Below are 23,933 nucleotides of genomic sequence, written 5' to 3'. Positions count from 1 at the left end.
TATATGATGGTGATGGAATAGTATTGTGCTATAAGAAATGACAAGCGGGATGATTTCAAAAGAGCCTGGAAAGATATATATGAACGGATGTATAGTGAAGCGAGCAGAACCAGAAGAACGTGTGCATAGTGACAGCAATATCATTAGATGAAGAACTGTGAATGACTTAAGTATTTCTTAGCAATTCAATGATCCAAGATAATCCCAAAAGACTAATGATGAAGCATACTATCCACCTTCAAAGAAAGAACTGATATTGATTGAACTGAAGCATGCTATTTTTTCATTTTCTTTCATTTTTTCCTTTTATTCAAGTTTTCTTTTACAAAATGACTAATATGGTAATGTTTTACATAATTGCACATGTATAACCTATATCTGATTGCCTACCACACCTCGGGGGTAGAGGGAGGGAGGGAAAGAGGGATAAAATTTGGAACTCAAAACTTTAAATAAAAATGATTATTATTTTTAAAAAGCTATTACATGGATAGAGCACCAGCCCTGGAGTCAGGAGTACCTGAGTTCAAATCTGGCCTCAGACATTTGACACTTACTAGCTATGTTACCTTGGGCAAGTCACTCAACCCCAATTGCCTCACCAAAAAAAAAAAAAGCTATTACAATAGTTCAGGCAAGAAATGCTGCAGACCTGAGCTAGGATAGTGGCTATGTAAATGGAGAGAAAGACAAGTATGAGAAATGTAGTGAATGAAGGTGAGTGGCAGAGGTTGGGCCAGGGGGAAATGGGTATTAATGCACTGTTGGTAGAGCTACGACTTGACCCAGGCATTCTGGAAAGTGATTTGGAACTATGCTCCCAAAAGTTACTGAACAAAAAACCACTATTAGGCCTACACCCCAAAGAGATCAAAGAAAGAGAAAGGCTTCATACATATATAAATATTTATAGCAGCTCTGTGTTGGCAAAGAACTGGAAACTAAGGAGGTGCCCATCAAATGGGAAATGACTGAACAAGTGGTGACTCCTTATGGTTGTGAAGTACTATTATGCTATGAGAAATGACAAGGGCAATGGTTTTAGAGAAACCTGGGAAAATGTGTGTGAACTGATGCAGAGTAAAGAGAACAGAATCAGCAGAACAATTGATACCATAAGGCTGCAACGCAAAACAACTTTGAAAGACTTAAGAACTCTGATTTATGTCATGACCAGCCGTGACTTTAAAGGACCTGACAGAGGGGAGGAGCTCAAGGTGCAGAATGAGATACAGTTTTAGACATGGTCAATGTAGTAATTTGTTGTTTGATTCTGCTTCTTTGTTTAAAAGATTGTTTTTCTTTTTTTTTCCAATAAGGAGTTAGGGGAGGTGAAAAAGAGAGGGGGCAGGAAGAAGGTGGTTCTCCTTCCTTGAGACAGAGAGAGAGAGAGAGAGAGAGAGAGAGAGAGAGAAACAGAAGACCAGAGGTAATCACAAATAAACAGGACAGGTTTGAAAGCTACATGTTGAATCTGTTATATCCTTTTTTTTTTTTGCGGGGCAATGAGGTTTAAGTGATTTGCCCAGGGTCACACAGCTGGTAAGTGTCAAGTGTCTGAGGTCGGATTTGAACTCAGGTCCTCCTGAATCCAAGGCTGGTGCTTGATCCACTGCTCCACCCAGCTGCCCCCTGTTATATACTTTGAAAAAAATGCTGCATAACAGAAATGTATACCTTTGTATCCTATCATTTCCTTTTGTTTTATAAGATATACAGAAATGCTCATTTAATTTGGAGTCTGAAAAGGTGAGAATTTTTGTTAAAAAGGGAAAAGAGAAAATGGGGTTGCTAATAATCATGGCTAGCATTTATATTGTGCCTATGTAGCAGGCACCATGCTAAGAGCTTTGCAAATATTGCCTCATTTGATCCTCATAGCAACCCTGAGAGCTAGGTGTTATTATTATCATTCCCATTGTCGAGGAAACTAAGACAGACAGAAGTTAAGTGACTTGCCCATGATCACACAGCTAGCATGTAATCACACAGTATTTGAACTCAGGTATTCCTAACTAGGCCCCATTACTGCACCAGGACTGTCAAACTCAACTAGAAAAGGATCACTATGGGCAGCACACTGACTTGGAAAACCAGGAATGAACAATATCAATGTTGTGTTGTATTTCAATTTATTTTGATAAGTATTTCCCAACCATATTTGAGGAGGGGGTAGGGAAAGCCAAGCCAACATGAACATGGTAGTGTCTTATACTGATAAGAAAAATTGAGATCTCTTCTCTGTTACTCCTCCCCCTTCTCTTTCCGGAAATTTCCCAATATTTTTTTATAATAGATACTTCTTAATTGAAGTGGGCTTCAATTAAGAAGGCTCCCATCCCCACTCCACAAGTAGATTCCTGAATGCCACTCATCCAACCTACAGAAAAGAATGGTTCCAACAGCACCGGCACACTTCTTCCCACACCCACCCCCAACCATTCCTCACAGACAAGAGGTCGTGCTCAAACTTTGCCAGTCCAAAGCAACCGGTTCTGCCCAACTGCAATTGGATTCTGGTTCCATTTGGTCTTTTGCATTTTGGAGTGGCCACTGTTTCCAGGCCCGTAGCCAGAGAGGCCTTCTGCCCTTTCTTCCCTGTACTACCTTCCCAAACACCTGGCTCCTCCACACTCAGCCCACTCCCATTGGCAGGCACTATGCTTGTACACGTCTCTCTCCTTACCCAACTGAAGTTTCAGAGAAAATAGACAGTGTCCAAGGACACAAAAACTGAGCTCAGAGGGATTCTCCCAGCACTTTTGCCCAACAGTTATCTGTTGCTCAGGCTGACTCACCTTTGCCATGCCCTACACTGATGGAAACAGTCAGCCCTTCCCTAAACAAGAATGCTCACAGCCAGGTTTAATGTGATCACAGCTCTAGTGGACAGAGTGCTGGGCCTAAAGTCAGGAAGACTCCTCTTCCCGAGGTCAAATCTGGTCACAGACACTTCCTTAGCTGAATGACGGTGTTTGCCTCAGTTTCCTCATCTATAAAATGAGTTGGAGAAGGAAATGGCAAACCCATTCCAGCATCTTTGCCAAGAAAACCCCAGATGGGGGTCATAAAGAATCACACAACTGAAAAACAACAAAAGTACAACCCCTTTATTTTGTAACTAAGGAAACTGCAGCTTTGGGAGGGAAATGACTTATCCAAGGTCACACAGACAATAAGTATCAAAGTCAGAATTCCACCCTAAGACTTCTAACTCCAAATCCAGTGTTCTCATTGTAAGCATTGTGAGGCAGTATGGCCTCAACTTAATGCTACAATACTGGCAAGTGAGCCTTGATGGATATATGTTTCAAACTGAAAGAGTATGGCTAGATATTGTATACCCTTATAATCACAACTGAAAAACAGGGGCCACGTACTGGCCGATTCACCACCACATATGTTAGAGTAGTTCTGACAACGCTTCTCCTACCTCAAATATACAGCCTTTGGCCTCCACTTCAGTAAAATGCCATATTATCATTGTCACCATCTTCCTCAACACCACCATCAACATATTCTCTCTCTCAAAAAGACCTGGGCCTCAGTTTCCTCCCCTATAAAATCAGTGTAATCTGATATCTCAGTCTAAGACTCTATGAACGTGGCCACATTCACAAATCTGGCAGAGCCCAACAGAGACAGAGCCGCTAGCAGCAGCCCTGCCTGCCTGCTGTCTTTCCAACTGTCAGTCTCCCTTTGGAGAAATCCAGGGAAGCCAAGAGGTAGATGATGTGAGAGAGAGAGAGAGAGAGAAAGAGAGAGAGAGAGAGAGAGAGAGAGAGAGAGAGAGAGAGAGAGAGAGTGTCCCACAGGCACAGTATTCTAAGAGCATGAAGAAGGCCAGTGTCACCAGGTCGCATACCATATGGAGGAGAGTAAGATCTAAGAAGACTAGAAAGCAGAAGGCAGTCACTAGAGTTGATGGGGCTCTGGGGGAATGACAAAGCAGACCTAGACTTTAGGAAAATCACTTTGGCAGATGAGATGAGGTTGGGTGGTAATGGGGAGATACTTGGACCAATCAGAAAGCAATTATGATAATCCAGCCAAGAGCAAAGACCCGGCAGGAGCCAGGGTAGTGGCTGTGTGAGTGGAGAGGAGACATAATGAAAATGTTGTGAAGGCAGGAACAAGACTTGGCAACAGATTGGTATGAGGAGTGAGAAAGGGTGAAGTCAAGGATGCCACTGAGATAGTGAGCCCAGGTGACATGAAGAGGGCAGTGCCCTCAATGGTAATAGGAAGCTGGGAAGAGGAGGGTGGGAGGTGGAAGGGAAGATCATGAGTTGTAGTCTGGACCCATTGAGTTTAAGATGTTCTACAGGCAGGTTGTGACATGAGACTGGAAGTAAAGAGAGAGGTTAGGGCTGGATAAATATATCAGGAAATGATTTGAATAGAGATGTTCAAGCTGATGGTCCCCAAATTGTTTCCACTTCCCCCATTGGAAAATTCAGTGTATTTAACTGAGTGTCATGTGTCTGTGAACTGTGACACAAGAACCAGGAAATCCCATTTATTCCCTGCTCTTGGAAAGACTTAGAGCAAGGTCAGCCTTCTAGATAGGTCTTGGCATTCTATCTAGTTCCCGAGCTACTCTCTTTTAGTAAGATTTCAACACGTGTGATCTCCTAAGAAAATGGGATTCAGCAGACAATGGCTTCCATTTTTCCCATGCAGAATGTGCAATTGTTTCTGTTTGGTCCAACACAGAAGCCAGCACACAATGCACATCTTTGCTAAAGACTAAGAATGCTTACAGAAACACTGTGATTCCCATGTCCCCTTAAAGATCTAATTAGGAATAAAAAAGGAAAGAAAATCAAATCAGGACCAGCAGGTGTGTATGCTGAGATCTTATAGACTTTTATTTCTTTGAAGTTGGATCTGGAATTTTCTTTTATTCCACCCACCAATATCCCTCCTCTCTGCTTTAGCTTCCTAGAAATGAAAAATTGAAATGGGTAGTGTGGGGTAGCAGTGAAAAGTGCTTTGCATTCAAAAGACCTGGGTCTGGGGGGCAGCTAGGTGGCACAGTAGATAAAGCACCAGCCCTGGATTCAGGAGGACCTGAGTTCAAATATGAGCTCAGACACTTGACACTTACTAGCTGCGCGACCCTGGGCAAGTCACTTAACCTTCATTGCCCCACCCCCCAAAAAAGACCTGGATTTGAAATCTTTGCTCAGTCCGTTGTTTCCTAGATGCCTTGGACAAGTCAGTTCACTTCCACGTGAACTACCACTTTTTCATCTAGAAAATCAGGGAAACAGCCTCTGAACTGTTCACATTTACATAATGTTTTCCAGTCACCAAGTTATTTCCCACACATTATCTCATCCAAGACTCTCCTAATAGCACTGCGAAGTAAGTAGTTCAATTATTCTAAATCCCAATTTTACAGATAAAAAAACTGAGACAAAAGGAGGTAAAGCAACTTGCTCAAGATCCCTTAACTAGTCAGGGGTGGAACAAGGAACAAAACTCAAACCTTCAGACTATGTTCTGCAGGTCACTGCTTTTAATGTATAAGGAGTTACTTGGCCTGGATTTCATTTGACAGGATCCTTACCCAATACAACTCTAATTTGATTGTAATCACCTCTAGCAGGGGTCAAAAATGCTTTTGTGATCATTGTTGCTGTTGTTACTGGCTAGAGAAATTTTTTTCCAACCAGTGATCCCCCTATAGCTCAGAGATCCATTTGGCAGATAGATCTCTGTTTCTGTCAGTGTCTATCTCTATTTCTCTCAACTGTATCCCTTAGCTTTCAAGCACAAAAAGGGTCAGAAGCCTTGAGCAGGTCTCTTTTGTGTGGATTAGACTGCTCCAAGATATGTTCGGTAATTCTAAAAATCGCCTAGGTGTATCAAAAATTCAAGCATCATGGAAAAAGAAATGGAAAACTGTTGGCGGGCCTGGCTTTTCACACAACTGCCCCTCTGTGGACACAAGACACACGGGCTGAGAGGGCACAGATTGAAGGGAAGACCCATATGCAAGAGATCAGAGACCCACAGAAGTAGCCAAGAAGTTTTTCTCTGTGGTCTGCCTGCCATGGGCCAGCTTTCAGTTCCATGACTAACTAAAGGCACTAATAAGGACTGATCAAGACTTGGAGGGAGAGAGGGGCAGCTAGGTGGGGCAGTGGATAAAGCACCAGCCCTGGATTCAGGAGGACCTGAGTTCAAATTCAGCCTCAGACACTTACTAGTTGTGACCTTGGGCAAGTCACTTAACTCTTATTGCCCCTGCAAAACAACAACAAAAGACTTGGAGGGAGAAAGTAGTCCTGGAGCCCAGTTGTTCTTTGTGTCAATGAATTCGGTTAAGAACCCTGGGGCATCAACAGGGTAAAATTGATATATTTTGGTCATAGTGAACTATGGACTTGAGCTGCACCTGCACTACTGCTTCCATTTCCAACCCCTGCTCCCCAGACTTGAGAACAGATACTCCTATGAACTGGATACCCAATACTCCTTTTACCTTGATCTGAGCATCCTCCCAGCCCTGGGTAAACTTGAACATTACAGCACAGATATTCTCTGGGCTACTAACAGTCACACCCCAAAGTCTGGGGTTCCAGCAACATTGGAAATGGAAATGGAAGGTCCTTAAAGCATAAAGTACTAAGTGGGAGAGACTAAACTTCCAGGAAGAAGAGAAGCAGGGACTGCTCTTTGCCCAGGTTTTCCCACCACAGAAGCAGACAGATGTGGCATCTTATCTTCCATCCTAATAGCCTAGACTTTGAGCGGAAAAGACATATATGGCATGGGACAAATCAACTGGCAAAGCCTCCTCTTAGCTTGCTGGGACCACTGGCTTCCTTTGGGGATTTTTTGAGCTTGCCTCCTTTTCCGTAGAACAACATGAATGAGGATAGGCAAAAGGCTAGAGTTGGGGGGGGGGGGAGAAACCCTTTTTCCCTTTCTTGTATTGGGCGGGGGCAATGAGGGTTAAGTGACTTGCCCAGGTCACACAGCTAGTAAGTGTCAAGTGTCTGAGGCCGGATTTGAACTCAGGTCCTCCTGAATCCAGGGCCAGTGCTTTATCCACTATACCACCTAGCTGCCCCCAAAACCCCCCTTTTTTAATCCACTCCACGAATGACATCAGAAACCCACCCCCAACAGCCAACTCTGCTCCTTTGGAGCCTATATTTTAGACCACATCCATCAGTTCACTTGCTATTGTGGGAAAATTTCCCTTAATTAAAAGGTTCAATAAGGCTTTCCCTTAAAATGGCAAGGACAGGTTTAAAGCTTGAAACTGAAACCCAGTGGAAATTCATTTTGAAAGGCAGCCTTAATGAAAAGGAGTTTTTCAAAATTGCAAAGAATTATTAATTTTTCAGTCACCTTGGGGGAAAAAAACATTTCTTTAATGCAACTACCAGGATAGAATCAGTGATCAAGCAGAATGGTGGTAGATTTTATTATTTCAGGAAGAAAATAGAGGAGGCTGAAGTATGCCTTGGATAATGACACCAAAACATGTGCTAAAATCAAACCCAGAATTAAATGAAAGCTGGATTCTCCTGACACAGGAAAAGGAGACTGCCAATATTGGAAAATTAATATCTTAATTACACCTGCGATTTACAAAGTACTTCTGGAAGATGAAGGAAAGGGTTATCCTCCAGTTCAGTAATGTCCAAATCTTTGTGACCCCATTTGGGGTTCTCTTGGCAAAGACACTAGAGTAATTTGCCACTTCATTATCCAGATCATTTTACAGAGGAAGAAACTGAGGCAAACAGGGTTAAGTGACTTGCCTAGGGTCACATGGCTATTGTGTCTGAAGCCAGACTTGAACTCTATCCACTGCACCACCTAACTGTTCTTATAGCCTACCAGTTATTGACTGGTATAAATATATGGATCATAAATTTAGGACTAGACTACCATGACTTAGTTTAATCTTCTCATTTTAGAGATGAGGAAACTGAGGCACAAAGTGAAGTGATTTTCCCAAGTCCACTACTAAGTAAGTAAGTAAGTAAGTAAGTAGCAAAGCCAAGCTGGGATTCTGAGACACCAGTCCAAAGTACATTAGGAAAGGAGAAAATCAGAAATACTGAAGATCCTATGGCTTTCGAAGCTGAACCCTGGGCATAGAAAGGCCCAATCGTGGCTCTCAGAGAAAGCTCCGAGACTGCTGGGCAAAGAGCCATGTAACTGGGACTCCACCAGGGGCACCCCCTTCCAAGAGCAGAGTTAAAAGAGTATTGAAAAGCTACAATGCTAAGAAAGTCCCAGCTATCACAAAAGCTTCTGCTAGCCCAGTAAATTCAGATCTCTCTCCATCCAGTCACTACTTCACTCTCTGACATGCAGATGACATTGCCTTTCTCCTTGTCCATCCTTGCCCTGCTTGGCCATTATCCACCTGGGGGTGAAAGAACTACTCTTAGCCCTTGATAAGTTCCTGCTCACCCCATCGCAGGTTTTGATCAGATGGGGTCATGACCCTCCTCCAATTCCCAGGGTCCAAGGCAGGAAGTTGGGGTTTTTGGTTGTTGTTGTTGTTTTTTTTAAAATAGCAAAGGACTCGGGGCAGCTAGGTGGTGCAGTGGATAGAGCACCAGCCCTGGATTCAGGAGGACCTGAGTTCAAATCCGGCCTCAGACACTTAACACTTACTAGCTGTGTGACCCTGGGCAAGTCACTTAACTCCAATTGCCTCGCTAAAAAAAAAAATAGCAAAGGACTCTTTCCAAAAGGCATGAGAGCCAACTCTGCCATGCCGTGCCTACATGCCCAGGGGAAACAGGGCTGTGGCAACATGCAATTCAACTTCTCCTGACCTTTTAAGGCCAGAATGACAGTGTTAGCCATACCTGCAGTTACTTGCCATTTCCCGTATGAATCAGTTCTCACTGAGCAGAACATCTGACTCAATGCAGCCTCGAAACCAGGAGGGCCTCATCCATGATCCAGCGTTAGCTGGGTCATATAGACGAGCTATGTCACAGCTGCTAACCCAACTGCTGGAGAAGGACATGGCGTGCACACCATCCACAATGGGGTAGGGCTGGAAAGAATTGTATTTTTGTCAAAACTAAGTGGGGTGTGGTTCCTTTCCTCACCAAAAGGCTATTTCCTTCCAAGGCCCTGGTGGTGTCTGCTGACCTCCATTTAAAGGCTGAGCAACAGGCTATTTAAGTACAATTAGGTCATTCTTTGCCTCTTTTTTCAAAGATGCAATCATTATTGCTAAGAAATAACGACGTTTAAATTTGAGTTCCTCTTACTTTGGATTTAAGTTATACATAAGAGTATGCCCTACCTCCTTTATGAGCTGTAAGGATCTTGATGTTAAGTAAAAGGCAGTTGACCCTGGGCAAGTCACTTAACCCTCATTGCCCCGCAAAAAAAAAAAAAAAAAAAGATATATTTCCCATCTTAATACAGTGCTTGGTGCTTTGGATGTACAAGAGCAATCCTTGGGGGTCCTTGCAGTTCTGTTTGTGAAGTTTTCTATGCCCAGTATACCTGACTTCAAAACATTGTTCAGCTTTTTATCAGCACTTGTAATGGAGAACATATTAGATATGCAACAGACACTTTTGCTGGTCTTTGCCACCAGTTAACAAATGCTCTCGAGGAAAGAACTGTCCATCACTAGCTGTGTGACTAGACAAGTTCCTGCTCCTCTATCACCTCTATCACCCCTTCCATCTCCAGCATACTCTGAACTGAAAACACTTCCCTAGGCCTCCTTTTTTTATTTGAAAAAATGGGGGAATTGGCCGAGCTGATATCTAAGGTCTCAACTACTACTACTAGGTTGGTTGGCCTTGCCGATGGCCAAGGTCCCATCCAGCACTGGGATGTTTTGGCTCTAAGTCACTTCTCCTACTTTAAAAAAACCAAATAGATAGATAGATAGATAGATAGATAGATAGATAGATAGATAGATAGATAGATAGATAGAAAAACTAATATGGTGATGATTTACATAATTGCACATGTATAACCTATATCTGATTGCTTACCACCTCAGGGAGGGGGAAGGGGAGAGAGGGAGGGAATGAGAGAGGGATGGAATTTGGAACTCAAAACTGTAAATAAATAAATAAGTCACTTAGGATTTGGCTTCCCCAGCTGTCAAACAAGGGGCCAGACCCAGCTGATTTCTCAGGGCCCTCCCAGATCTAAAACTGGGGTGCTAAAACTGCAGTAAGGGAAGTTCTCCCCATGCTACCATCTTTTTCCCCTCACTGAGTTTGCATTACTCCAATGTAACCATGCTCCCAAACAACAACACAGCAGATAGAACAATGGACCTGGACTCAAGAGGACCCCATTTCAAATCAGGCTCCCAGCCCTCACTAGCCGTGTGATCCTGAGCAAGTCACTTCACCTCTGTCTGCCTCCATTCCTACCATCCCTTCTTTTCTCACTAGGCTGTACTCCTCCAGATTTCTCCATCATACCTCTGTTATCATTTCTCATCTTTTCCCTTCATCTCTCTCTCTCTCTCTCTCTCTCTCTCTCTCTCTCTCTCTCTCTCTCTCTCTCACTCCCCTTTCCAGCTTCCTTTTATGTGCTGTTTTCTCCATTCGAATGTAAGCTCCTTAAGGGCAGGGACTCTCTTTTTGGTGATATTTGTATCCCCAGTGACTGGCCCAGAATAAGTGCCCAATGATGCTTATTGACTTTGGATAATAACAGCACCTAGCTACCTCCTCCTGGGACTGTGGTGAGGAACAAATGAGATACTATTTGTAAAGTGCTTAGCAAACCTTAAGGCATTATAGAAAAGCACACTAGTCATCTTAGTGTTGTCTATCTATGTTGCACCCATTTTTATCACAGAAGCTGATATATTAAGGCCAGCTAAGTTGATGGGGGAAGGGGGAAAAATGGGGGCCTTTTTTTTTTTTGGTTTTGGTTGTTCATTTTGGTTTTTTAGGTTTTGATTTTGGGTTTGGGGTTTTTTGTTTTGGTTTTTTGTTTCTTTGGGGTTTTTTTTGTGGGGCAATGAGAGGTAAGTGACTTGCCCAGGGTCACACAGCTAGTAAGTGTCAAGTGTCTGAGGCCAGATTTGAACTCAGGTCCTCCTGAATCCAGGGCAGGTGCTTTATCCACTCCACCACCTAGCTACCCCAATGCATATAAGGCATTTTGCAAACCTAACTGTGTGACTAGCAAGCCACTTTACCCTTTTTGCCTCAGTTTCCTCATCTGTCAAATGAGTTGGGGAAGGAAATGGCAAAGCACTCCAGTATCTCTGCCAAGAAAACCCCAAATAGGGTCACAAGGAGTCAGACACAATTGAAATATGACCGTACCAAACAACAATGGTGGCCCAGCCAGAGGGAGTCACTAGCCCAAGGCCTTCAATCTGGGGCTCCTTCCTCCTTACTGTGCTCTCTCCTAGCTGGAATGTTCTCACTTAAGGACACGGTTCAAAAACTTGGAGGTCGACTGATAATTTTACACATGCTAATCTTTCAATGTTACTAATGTATTATCTACAATTCTGAAGGAATTTGAAATTAGACTGTTAGAGAGCAGGAATGAACCAGGAAACAGTATGGCCTGGCTAGCGGCCCAGATTTGGAAGTGGGCCGAGGGTGGAAGTCCGCTATTTACTGCCTGGGGGACACTGGACAAGTCACTGTTCCTCTTCTTTGAACGTGAAAGCTTTGAATTAGATGATGCTTTATGTTCCTTCTAGCTTTCCACCAGATGCTGGGGAAGATGCTACGGGTGCTATCTCCTCTTGGCTCTGGGCCAGCAATGTCTGGGAGAACTGTCTGGTTTGGACTAGTCCCTTCCACCTCTGAGGGTCTGTCACCTTCTGACTGTAAAAAAGCATCAGCGTTCACTGCCCTTAATTTAGAGCTAAGGAAACTGAGGCCCAAAGAGAAGTGACTTCCCAAAGAGCACAGGTTTTGAAAACACCAGGATACAAATTTTACCTGTGTTTAAAATCACCTGCAAAATGAGTGGCCAATTTGGGGCCCACGAGGGGCTAAACATGATCACTCCTAGAAGATGCTAAATAAAGCCCTCAGTCTTTCTTCTGGGAGGCTGGAGCTTTGTTTTTTACTTTTTCAAAGCATGTGGTTATGGGCTAGGCCTGACTTGGGTGGCTCCGGTGGTTCCCAGACACAGCCGACCATGAAACAATCACACTGTGACCTCCAGCTACTACTGTCTGGGAAGAAGGCTCCAGACTTTGTCAGAAAGAGACTGCTCTGTCCTCAGATTACCCACCTGTTTCTCCAGCTCCCTGATCCCCACCCACTGCACGCGCCTTCAAGCCCCAAATTCCCATTGCAAGGTAGAAAGGAGAAAACACTGAAAAAGGAGACCAAGTTCAAAGCCCAACTCTACCTGTGTGACCTTGGATAAATCACCTCACCTCTCTGAAAAATGAAAGGGTTCCTCAGACGTCCTCTAAAGCCCCTTCTGGCTTTAAATCTATAAAAACCTTCAAAGTCTTTAAAAGGTCAAGCAGCAACTTTATTCTCTCAGCCTGACAGGCTGAAAAGTAGTTGGTAAAAATGGAAGCTCGCCCATCCACTTTGTAGTGAGACAGCATGAGTCTCCAACTTACCTGTGGCTTATGTCCCCAAAGTTCACAGCACAGTCAGTTCTTAGGAACAAGAATGACAGAGTCCCTTTACAATGATCCATCCTTGATAGAGGCTGGCCCCCAGCTAGCCTCCAAATGTCCGGTGGGCCCTGAGTGGGGCAGTTGTCAAGAACCAACTAAACTACAAAAAAGGAGGGGAAAGGGGGGGCGGAAGAGAAAGGAAGAAAAGGGAGAGAAAGAAGAACAAGGTTTCTCAAGGTAATTGGGCCAGAGTGGGGGCCTATGCATGGGAAGGATTGCTCGAGGTGAAACAAACTAAAGATCAAAAGCATGAGAGAGAAAGATTAAGGGTCTGACTGGGCTCAGTCATCAGTGGTGTATAAAGATACCAGGAAGGGGAGTAGAAAGAGCCCTGGATGTAGAAGAAATCAGGACTCCGAGCCTGGCTTTGACTTTTCACCCAAAAAGGGACTCAGTTTCCTTCTCTGTGAAATGAGTGGATTGGATCAGGTGAGCATCATTGCAAAGGTCCCTCTTAGCATTAAATCCTATGATCCTCAGAGATGTTCAATTAAATGGCTCCCAGATCTAGCCAGAAGATGGTAATATAAGCCAAAGGCAGCCAAAGCGCCAGTAAATGGCCTCGACCAGTGTTGGTACAGGGAGGGGGAGGTGTTTCACCTAGAAGGCTAAAGCTTTGGTGTGCCATATCCTAAGCCTGATTTAAGAGGGGCTTCCTAAGTATATGAGGTATGTAGTATCATAATTTCCCTGCCCCACTCCCACTACTAATGGTCTTCTTTAATTATATTACCTGACTAACTTAATATATTACCTGAATAATTTCAGCAATGTCATTGAATGGCTTCAACAAGAATGAAAACGGCATCGAGGTCAACTACCACACTGACGGTATATTATTTAACTTGAAAAGGCTACAAGCCAAGACTAAAGTGGAGGGAGAATTGGTGCCCAACTTTTTGTTTGCAGATGATTATGCATTCAGTGCAGCCTCTGAGGCTGAGATGAAACAGTATAGATCCATTCTCTGCCATTTGTGCCTAATGATTAACACCAAGAAAACAAAGGCTCTCCACCAACCAGCAGCACAGCATACATATGTTGAACTTGTATTGTTTAAAATCTAAATTGGGGGTTCTAGTCTGCCCCACCCAGTTTTAGAGGGGAAGCTGGCTAAAATCACTGATAAATTCAGCAAGAGTTTAGGCTTTTAAGGATTTATTAAAATATATATTATAAGTTAGTGAAGAGAGAGAGAGAGAGAGATTGAGTTGAGAACAGATTCCTTATATCATGGAAATCCTAGCTTGGATCTATTCAGTATAGCAAGAGAGAAAGAAACCTTTTCTTTCCTAGCAGCCCATGTGAAATCCCTTACCACGCCAAAAGTCCTGGATGACCAGGGGGACCCTCCTTTTTCTCCCGTCTGCCACCACACCAGTTCCTCAATGAAAAAGAGCAAAAGGGGGCAGCTAGGTGGCGCAGTGGATAGAGTACCGGCCCTGGAGTCAGGAGGACCTGAGTTCAAATCCGGCTTCAGACACTTAACACTTACTAGCTGTGTGACCCTGGGCAAGTCACTTAACCCCAATTGCCTCACTTAAAAAAAAAAAAAAGAGCAAGAGGCAGTGCCCTAACCTCTACTTCCTAGTTCCTCTCTCCATCCCCGAAAGGGGAGGTCCTTCAAGCTGATTGGTTGAGAGTGGTCTCTTGCCTCTGAAAAATAACACATCACTCAGGGTCAGTCAAGTGTGGTCTCCATCCAATCACCCTTAAGTAGGTACTTAGCTTCTCAGTCTCACCCAATTCAAGCAATACTAAATCAGTCCTCAGGTGGGACCCCTGGGGGGGTCTGCCAAATCCCATTCTTTTATCACAAACTATCAGTTACAACAAATGGAGAAATTTTGAATACTGTGGATAAGTTCACTTACCTTGGGAGTATATTTCCACATAGATGATGAGGTTGACGTATGTATTGCCAGAGCTAGCTCAGTGTTTGGAAGGCTCCAAAGGAGAGTGTGGGAGAGAAGAGGTATTAGACTGCCTAGGTCTACAGAGCCCTGGTGCTGACCTCATTGTTGTATGCCTGTGCAACCTGGGCAGTATACCAGTGCCATGCCAGGAAACTGAATCGCTTCCATTAGAGTTGTCTTAGGAAGATTCTGAAGATCACCTGGCAAGAGAAGGGCCACTGAGGTCTGCTCTCAAGCTAAACCATCAGGTATTCAAACTCTATTGCAGGGAACACAACTCCACAACGTTCGATGCTCAAATGTAGACCCATCATCTCCACTCCAAATGTTCACATGGACTACTTGTGCCTGAGCTGTGACAGAGCCCTCTGAGCTCGTGTTGGTCAGATCAGCCACAGTCGGACACAGTGTACCTTGACCCCAACACAGTGATGTCACTTTGGCCCTCTTTAACCACGAAGGGCAACAACCACCCAACATGAATAAAATACTCTAAAGCCTTCAACTTAACTGCAGAATATGGAATAAGGTCAAAATCACTTAAAAGCTTGGCATCAGGAGATCCAAGCCATTAGCCACACATGCCTACCCAGGTCATCTCTTCCATGATCAAGAGGGGTTTTTTTAGACTACATGAAAGCTTTATGGGCGCAAACCAGCCCAACATATTTCAGCTTAAATTCCAGCACTCTGAAAGCTAAAGACCATAAAAAAAAATGCACACTACCTTTCTCCTCCTCCCCCCCCCCAAGCTGACTGTGAATAGTATTTCCTACGATTGTATGCCCCAATTGTACGCCCTGTAAGATTCTACTCCATCCTGTGCTTCCCCACCTGCTAACTAAATCCAAGGCAAGCAAACGATTTCCGGCATGCTAACTTTTCCAAAAGCCATTTTAATTTAGTAAGAGTAGAGAAAGCTCCACTCTCTTCTTTAAGGGAGATATTTCTGGAGTATTAGTCATTCATTTGGGGTCATCATGAGGAGTAGCAGCATCTACTTTAAACACTGCCATGCTCTTGCATAACATCAAAGGCAATAAATACAGCTTTCCCCAAACCCAGTGGGCACTGCTGAATAAACTTTCCCCCAGGTTAACTTATTGTTTAGGGAAGCTATGGTGCCACTGAAATATTTTAAAGAATTCAAGTCAACAAGGATTTAGTTATTTATTAAACACCTACTATGTGCCAGGACCCTGGACTAGATGCTAGGAATCCAAAGAACAATGGGGGCAGCTAGGTGGCACAGTGGATAAAGCACCGGCCCTGGATTCAGGAGGACCTGAGTTCAAATCTGGACCCAGACACTTACTAGCTGTGTGACCCTGGGCAAGTCATTTAACCCTCATTGCCCCAGAAGGAGGAGGAGCAAGAGGAGGAGGAGGAGAAGGAGAAGGAGGAGGAGAAGGAGAAGAAGAAGAAGAAGAAGAAGAAGAAGAAGAAGAAGAAGAAGAAGAAGGAGAAGAAGAAGAAGAAGAAGAAGAAGAAGAAGAAGAAGAAGAAGAAGAAGGAGAAGGAGGAGGAGGAGGAGGAGGAGGAGGAGGAGGTCTACACAGAATATGACTATCTGATATATGAATCCAAAGAACATACCCTGCCCTCCAAGAGTTGACACTTTAAAAAGAGTGGAGTAAACATACACACAGAAAAGTAAACAGAAAACATGAACACTATATAAAATTGGGGGGGGGGGGGCAAGGGTTAAGCCTAATATCTGGATGACTCAAGCAAGACTTTTTTTTTTTTAGTGAAGCAAATGGGGTTAAGTGACTTGCCCAGGGTCACACAGCTAGTAAGTGCTAAGTGTCCGAGGCCAGATTTGAACTTAGGTACTCCTAACTCCAGGGCCGGTGCTCTATCCACTGCACCACCTAGCTGCCCCTCAAGCAAGACTTCTTAAGTCAGTGAGCTTCAGGTGCTGGACATGTGCCAGGCACAATTGTAAAAGGAGGGACTCCTGGGCTGAGCTCTGAAAGGAGACAGCGAGGGAGGCATTCCAGCCTGCAGAGCAGATGTGAAAGCCAGAGATAGGTAGAACATCGCATGAACCAGGTTGACTGGAAAGTAGACTTTATGAAAGAGAATCCCATGAGATCTGACTAGAAAGGTTGGGAAGGGCTTTCAAAGCCAAACATTTTCTCTGAGAGGCACAGACACTTCTTGAGCAGAAGGGACTCAGTTGGCCAAGTGCTCTGGTAACCATGGACGACTGCTCAGGAGAGGCTGGAAGCAGGAAGCCAACTTGGAGGCTACTGTAGTCACCAAGGGAAGCTAGGTTTTGGAGACAGACCACCTCCCATTCTTGCCTTTCTCTGGCATTTCCTGGCTATTGACAGCAAAGCTAGTAAACTCAACTGAACTCAGTTTCTTCAACTGTAAAATGAGAACACCAATTGTGTGACTTACCTTACCAAGGAGCTATGATGCCCCAAGGCAATAATGTATGTGGCAGCATTTTGTAAACCACCAAGTGCCCTGTGGCTTGAATAGTATGACAAAAGCATTAGCCAGCGGCATGTCTGAGTACCCAACAAAACCCTTGTCACGTGTGTGACTTCAATCCTGTAAAGGTATTTATTATTAGCTTCATTTTGTGGATGCAAAAACTGAGGCTTTGAGAGATTGAATTACTTGGTCCATGATCACACAGCTAGTAAAGGCAGGATACAGGATCTGAAGCCAGGTCTCTCTGCCTTCCAGGCCAGTGTTTGTTGTTTGGGTTTTGGGTTTTTTTTTTGTTTTTTTGCGGGGCAATGAGGGTTAAGTGACTTGCCCAGGGTCACACAGCTAGTAAGTGTCAAGTGTCTGAGTCTGGATTTGAACTCAGGTCCTCCTGAATCCAAGGCCTGTACTTTATCCACTGCTCCACCTAGCTGCCCCAAGGCCAGTGTTTTTTCCACTACATTGTACTGCCTCTCTAACATGGTTGGTTAAGGAATAACAATATGTCGACATTGCGAAGACATGAAAAAAGTCCAAATGAATTGCAGTTCCCTAAAAAATCAAGGACGCTTGGAAATCAGCCAATCTAAAAGTGTTTCCTTTGGGTTTTCACCTGCAGTTCTGCCTTCTTGACAGCACACGGCTCCTTCTATGTTTATTTGTCCTTCCTGTAACCATGTGTCGGCTCAGACTTACACTCAGACTTACACTCACGTCCAATCCACAGAACACTTCATACAGGGGCTAGCGTAAATCACTAGGTGTGACAAAGGACTACCAGAGTCTCTAAGTGTCTATCAGGAGTCATGGGTTAAATTTAAGAAAATAGTTCAATATTTAAATAAATAAACAGATAGATAAATGAATGAATGAATGAATTTAAGAAAATATTAAAGGATATATAGAGTCTAGAATATGAGACGTGACTGGCAAAGGAAGCTGGAGGCAGGATCAGAGAAGACCTCGAATACCAGAATCTTACTTGCTAGATAGTAGTGAGCTGCTGCTGCTTTCTGAGCAGAGAAGTGACAGGAAGAGATCTAGACATATGACAAATGAATAGAAAGAAGGCAAATTCTGGCCAGTCCTTCAGAAACCTTGGATGGATGCCAACAGTAGCCTGTGATAGATACTTTGGATTCACTGGACTTTGGATTCCTACAGCACCTGTCTGCTGAGGAGCTAAGCCGTGCATAGATCTCATTTAGCCTTTCAACATGTGTGTAAGAGAGATAGAAAACAGATGGCATGCTCTCCAAAATGTCAAATCCAGATGGCAACACGGGCAGCCTCAGTGGTCTCCTTCAGAAGAGCAGCTGGTTCACAGCGCAGAGGGCTTGAAAATACATCTCTTCTGACTTTGCATGCACTGCTTTTTCCAATAGATGGCACTACCTTCAGGTCACAAAGAAAACTTCCTAATGTTATCAAAGGAGATTCTGTTATTACATAATGTCAAGAGATGTACTAGGCCACAGGATATGTACTGAAGTACCTATGATGTTTCAATAAGTCGAGGATCCTCCATTCTTTTAATAGCATGGATACTCCCTCTGCTGACAGACTGAAATCCCTGAACAACTCAGTCCACACATCTCTTCTGCTGGTATGGCCAAAAACAGCCTGGGAATGAGCCTCTCTGAACCCTAGTCTGGCTCTCTGAAGTCCATTGTCCATAACTAAATGTAACAAAATTCAGTGTTGGCTCGTCTATGAGGAAACAGGTACGTTCAATCATGGATGAAAGAATTGCAAACCTGTAGAATCTTTGGAGAGAATAATCCAGCAGTCCATGGGGAATGTAATTAAGGCTTCAGTAGAATGATAGGTACCTCAATCATTTCTAGTTACAAAATCGTTAAAGCAACTAAATGAGCTGAATAATCGGTTCATTATTTCAGGGAATGTCCATACCTTTTCCCCTTTACCCTTATTGCTGTGGTTCAGTGTGTCCACTCTTCTGTGACCCCATTTGGGGTGTTCTTTGGCAGAGATACTACAGTGGTTTGCCATTTCCTCCTCCAGGTAATTTTACAGATGAGGAAACTGAGGCAAACAGGGTTAAGCAACTTGGCCAAGGTCACACAGATAATAATAATAGTAATAATAATAATAATAGTAGTAGTCTGAGGCCCGATGTGAACTCAGGAAGTTGAATCTCCTGACTCCAGGCCAGGTGCTCTTACCCACCATACCACCTAGATGCTGCTTTAGCCTTATTACTGTAAGTTAAAATAGGAAAAACAATAAATTTCTTCCCCAAGATCTCCTAGATCACAAAGGACTGTAGCACCCTAACTCCTACAAGGCTGAGAAATCCAACTGGGCATGTGGGGTGCCCCAAGTCTCTGTAAACTCTCTTTTCATTCAAAGTTAGTAAAAAGTGAAGGCAAAAGGTTCCTGTAAGCAAAGCAGGTTGAGAGGAGGCCAAGGAAAAAGGGAAAAGCAAGCTTGGTTCTTACAAATGATTTCCAAATACAGTCTGCACCGATCGCTTGACCTGGAGGGAGAGCCTTTCTTCCCAAATCCCTTTCACTAGGAGCCAGCCACAGACTAAGGAAAGTCAACAGCGAAGAAACTTCGCTGCTCGTCCCTGTTGTTTTCCGAAGCCACGCTTCCCAGGCGGGAAGCACAACTCACCCACCTGCAGGTTGGAGCAGAGCACTTCCCAACATACACCAGCACTGGAAATCAGGCAGTTGCTTTTTCTGATAGTTGCAACAATCTCAAAGACTTTGCAGGCAGCACGCCTCCCCCACCCCCCGCCCCCTGCCCCGCCCCCGCTCCCCCACCCCCCACCACCCCCCACCAGACACCATAAGCCAGGCCCACACTTTCCTTTTCTGGATTCCCTCCCATCCAGAGAAAGCTCTTCATTAGGGAAAGTGACAAAAGTTTCTAATCTTCCCTTCTGTAGGCTACCTTTCTCTCCCGCCCCACCCCCAAACATTGGATGCAGACATTCATTCAGAAACCTTCTGGATACAATCAAACTTTGGCTTCTGTATCAGATAATGGCAAGAGCAAACAGCTTTGTAACCAGATTTATATATGCTGTTACAATGGTGGAGTTCAATCACATAGGCACAGAAGCACGTTCTATCAGCAACTTCCTGGACCAGTTAAGAAAGAGCAAGGGCAGAGACAGGCTACAGGATGATGACTCTCTCTACAGCGAAGTCAACAAAAAGTGTGTCTTTAGCACTCAGGCCTCATCGCCGACCCCATCTTCTTTTTGGTAACTGAGCATAGGAGGTAAGGTCCGGGGGCCTTGGAGCAAAATGAAACTCTCAGGTTTCTGACAGGGCACTAGCTAATGAGGTTATAGCACTGGAAACATTCTGTACAATCTAAAACCTTCCTAGAAAAGCATGAATGTATGACCTAGCACCTTTGTCCCTGTTGGTCACTGTACCCAATATGGCCCCAGTATAGGCATCATAGAACTCTAGCCCAGGTCTCTATTCCCAGCTAGGAATTCCAATTCCCATCTCTCCATTCAAATTCATTGAGGGGCAGCTAGGTGGCGCAGTGGATAGAGCACCAGCCCTGGATTCAGGAGGACCTGAGTTCAAATCCGGCCTCAGACACTTAACACTTACTAGCTGTTGTGACCCTGGGCAAGTCACTTAACCCCAATTGCCATACTAAAAAAAAAAAAAATTCAATGATGGCAGCTGACTAAAGACTGAAGTCTTCAGTTTCCGTTGTCTAATATAGTCAGGGAAGTATCTGGTTGTCTGTGCCAATTTTAGAGATGGGAAAACTAAGGCACAAAGGAGAGAACTCCCCCTAGCTCTTTAGGTAGCCCTTGCAGGTATCGTGGGTTAGAACTGTGGTACTTGAACATATGGCCTTCTGAGGGGGGCTCCCTGTGGACTTTCCTAAATCTGGTCATTATTTATGTGATTTTGGCCTCTCCTGCCTCTGGTCCACAGCAAGTCGCTAACCCACCTGATCCTCAGTTTTGACCTCTTTATAATATAGAGTTAATACAGAGCTGCTATGAGACTCAGTTCTGAAAAAGTCGGACTAGGAAGAGCTCTGCGAACTTCAAAATGCTCTAGAACTTTGAGCTATCGCCAGAAATGAACCAAGTTCGAGGATTAGCCTCTATATTCTTCATCTGTAAACTGAGGCAGGTGGGCAAGATGACCTCTAAGTCCCCTGCACAGCTCAATCTTGGAAGGACTCTCAAGTGGAGGAAGTTGGTTCCTGAAGTCACACCACTTACTTGGGAGTGGTCCAGTCGGAGACTTTAATTCATTTGACCCAATGAGGTGGTTCCCTACCAGTAGCCTGAGAAAGCTCTAGCCCCTGGTGGTGACTCTTTTGGACACAATTTCCTGCTTTCTTCCCTCTTTAAGCCTCCCACTTTCTCACTCCCCCCAGCTTTCTGACCTGTTGGTAACAAGACTTTTCTCAGGTGAGGCACAGTATCTAGAAACATTTGAAAGGTCATTTCCACAAGAGGGCCCTACAGTGCTGTCAACTTCCAGTTACCCAGGTAAGGGTTAATCCTTTTTGTCCCCTTTCTATGACATGTGACCATTAGCCCAGGTCTGGTGCACAGCTAGTCAGGGAGATGGGGAAACACAAAATTTCTTGACCAAAGCATTCTAAAGTAAACCCTTACCTTCCAAAGGTACCCAGGGCAGTTACTGAAAGCACGTCCTGCCCCTGTACCTCTCTTGTTTAGAGCTTTGCCCATACAACATTTGACAATAAAGGGATGTGCTTAGGCCTTAAGTCTCCTTTTCTTTTTTAATTCTCCTGCCCACGTCTAAACCCACCACAAGAGAATTTGAAAGAAATCCCCAGGTTGCATCGAAATTGAAAATACCCAGGTAACCTTGGCAAGATCTCTTAAATATAGTCCCTCTTCATCTGAGCTAGTCCAGGTGATCGGGCAGATGCACCGCCTTCCCCTTGGGGGTTTGGGGGATTGTTTTTAGGGTGTTGTTTCTGCTTTGTGATTCAGATTAACTCCTAGAACAGAAAACTGACCATTTTGAGACCCCAAACTCCGCTCCCCCCCCCCCAACCCCATATCAATCAGGGTATATAAACCAAAAAGAAGAGCTCCCATTCTCTTTCTTACTTTTACCTTTGGGCAACTAATTCCAATCTAGGAGTTAAGGAAGAGATAAAAACAGCCTAATTAAAAGGAGAAGAGGCTCCCAAAAAAAGTAAGGATGGCCAGGACGGGGAAAAAACCCAGCAACGAAGGACAATGACAAGCTGAGCCGACCTGAAGAGTAGAGAGAGGCTGGCAGTGCTGAGGCATGGATGGCCACCACCCCAGTTCAATCTCGGCCTCATTTCTAATCATGTTAAGCTTTTATTTGGAAGAGGGTCTGGGTCCCCAAAAGGAATTGGAAGTAAATACCCTGAATCACAACTTAAAAGGAACAGAGTGGCCATAGAATATCCCGGCCGAAGGGGGCCGTGGAAGGCATCTGGACGGACCTGGTCATTTTACAGAAGAGGAAACTGAGGCCCAGAGAGGTCTAAAGGCTTTGCAAAGGGCACTCTAGTAAGTATTAGATCTGGGCGTTAAGCCCAATCCTCTCATAAAAAGGCGGAGTTAAGTTTCTCAGACTTGAGAGTATTTGATTGGCGTGAGAGAGAAGTAAATTTTGGTTAGAAGTCAATCCGGGCTCCGACCATTACCCAAGTCCCGGCACAGCTTCCCCTTGACCCAAGGCCGGGCTCCCCAATGCCTCCTGTGCCCGCGTAACTAGATAAGAGCAAGTTTGTCAATGCCCCCCACGGCGCCTCCAGCTCCTGGATCCAGCTGTGGCTGCCGGTGAGGATGCAGAAGCACCACCCGCTGGCCTTGGGGCGGGGAACTGTACTGGGGGAGTCTGGGCTGCGGTGGGGGGTGGGGGAGCGCCGCATTGGGCTAACCCGAGGGGTCCGCGCTTGTTGTGGGGGGGAGGGGGCTCTGCGCCGGGGGAACCCCCGACCCCTCCGCCGCCCCCCACTCTCGGCCACTGGGGGGGGGGGGCCGGAGCGGGAAAGGAGGGTAGGCTGCCCCCTCCGGGGAACGGCGGGGAGCCGGGCCGGAGGGAAAGGAGGCGCCCGCCACCGTCCGCCACAAAAGTGCTTACTCAGAGGCGGCGGGCGGCGGCTGCAGCCCCGGAGCCGGCCTCCGAGCCCAGCCCAGCCCAGCGCCCAGAGAGCCGCCGCCCGCCGCCCGCCGCCCCCACGGCCCGGCCCGGCCCAACCCGGCCAGGGGGAGCCCGGGGCAGCCCAGATGCGACAGCGGCTCCAGCTGCTGCGCTGCTGCTTCCCTCCCTCCCGCGCCTTCTCCAGCCACCGCCAAGCAGTCCGTCCCTGCGGCAGCCTCGGCGCCCACTCGAGTACCCGCTCCGCACTCCAGACGTCCGGCCGGGCGCCCGCCCCGAAGCGGCTCCCGAGCGGGGCCCAGGCCAGCCGCGCACTCGACACAGGACAACTTACCGTGCCGGTGCCGTCGCCCGTGCCGCCGCCTGTGTCTCCACCCGCTGCCGCGCTGCCGCTTCCAGCCACCGCGCTGGCTCCAGCCCGGCCCCTGCCCGGCTCCTGCTCCTCCCCGCCCCGCCCCGCCCCGGCCCCCTCCGCCCCTCCTCGGTCACCACCATTGGCTCCGAGGGGGACAGGAGCCCGGCTGGGAACCGGGACCAGAGATGGGATTGGGCCACGGAGTTGTCACATCAAACGGCCGGGGGCGGGAGAGGGGGGGACAGGGGTGGAGAGTAGAGTCACTGGTTGGGGGTGGGGGGCCTGGGAGGGGGAGGCGGGATCGGTCCCGGCTGCGGGCCCTGGGGAGAGTCTGGAACCCCGCACTGCTCTCCACTCTTCCTCCTCGGCCCAGGAAAATACGAGAAGCCCGGGACCGGCTCAGGAACCCGGGAGTCCGAGCTGGGGCCGAGGAGTTAGCGACTCCC

The 23,933-nt window shown here is 45.8% G+C and overlaps 1 protein-coding gene across 2 annotated transcripts in view; it reads right to left on the bottom strand.

The window, feature by feature from the left end:
• The window catches only part of PLS3 (plastin 3), a 116,074-nt gene extending 92,503 nt beyond the window's left edge, over positions 1–23,571 (bottom strand). For both annotated transcript variants that reach the window (XM_043974260.1, XM_043974261.1), the window contains exon 1: positions 23,467–23,571. The gene's annotated coding sequence lies outside the window, so the exon portion shown is untranslated. The remainder of the gene's footprint in view (positions 1–23,466) is intronic.
• Between the last annotated feature and the right edge of the window lie 362 nt (positions 23,572–23,933).

This window comes from Dromiciops gliroides, chromosome X, assembly GCF_019393635.1.
Source record: "Dromiciops gliroides isolate mDroGli1 chromosome X, mDroGli1.pri, whole genome shotgun sequence".
Lineage (NCBI taxonomy): Eukaryota > Metazoa > Chordata > Mammalia > Microbiotheria > Microbiotheriidae > Dromiciops > Dromiciops gliroides.
Note: the sequence above shows the minus strand (reverse complement) of the source record. Positions and strands in the feature narration are given on the sequence as shown.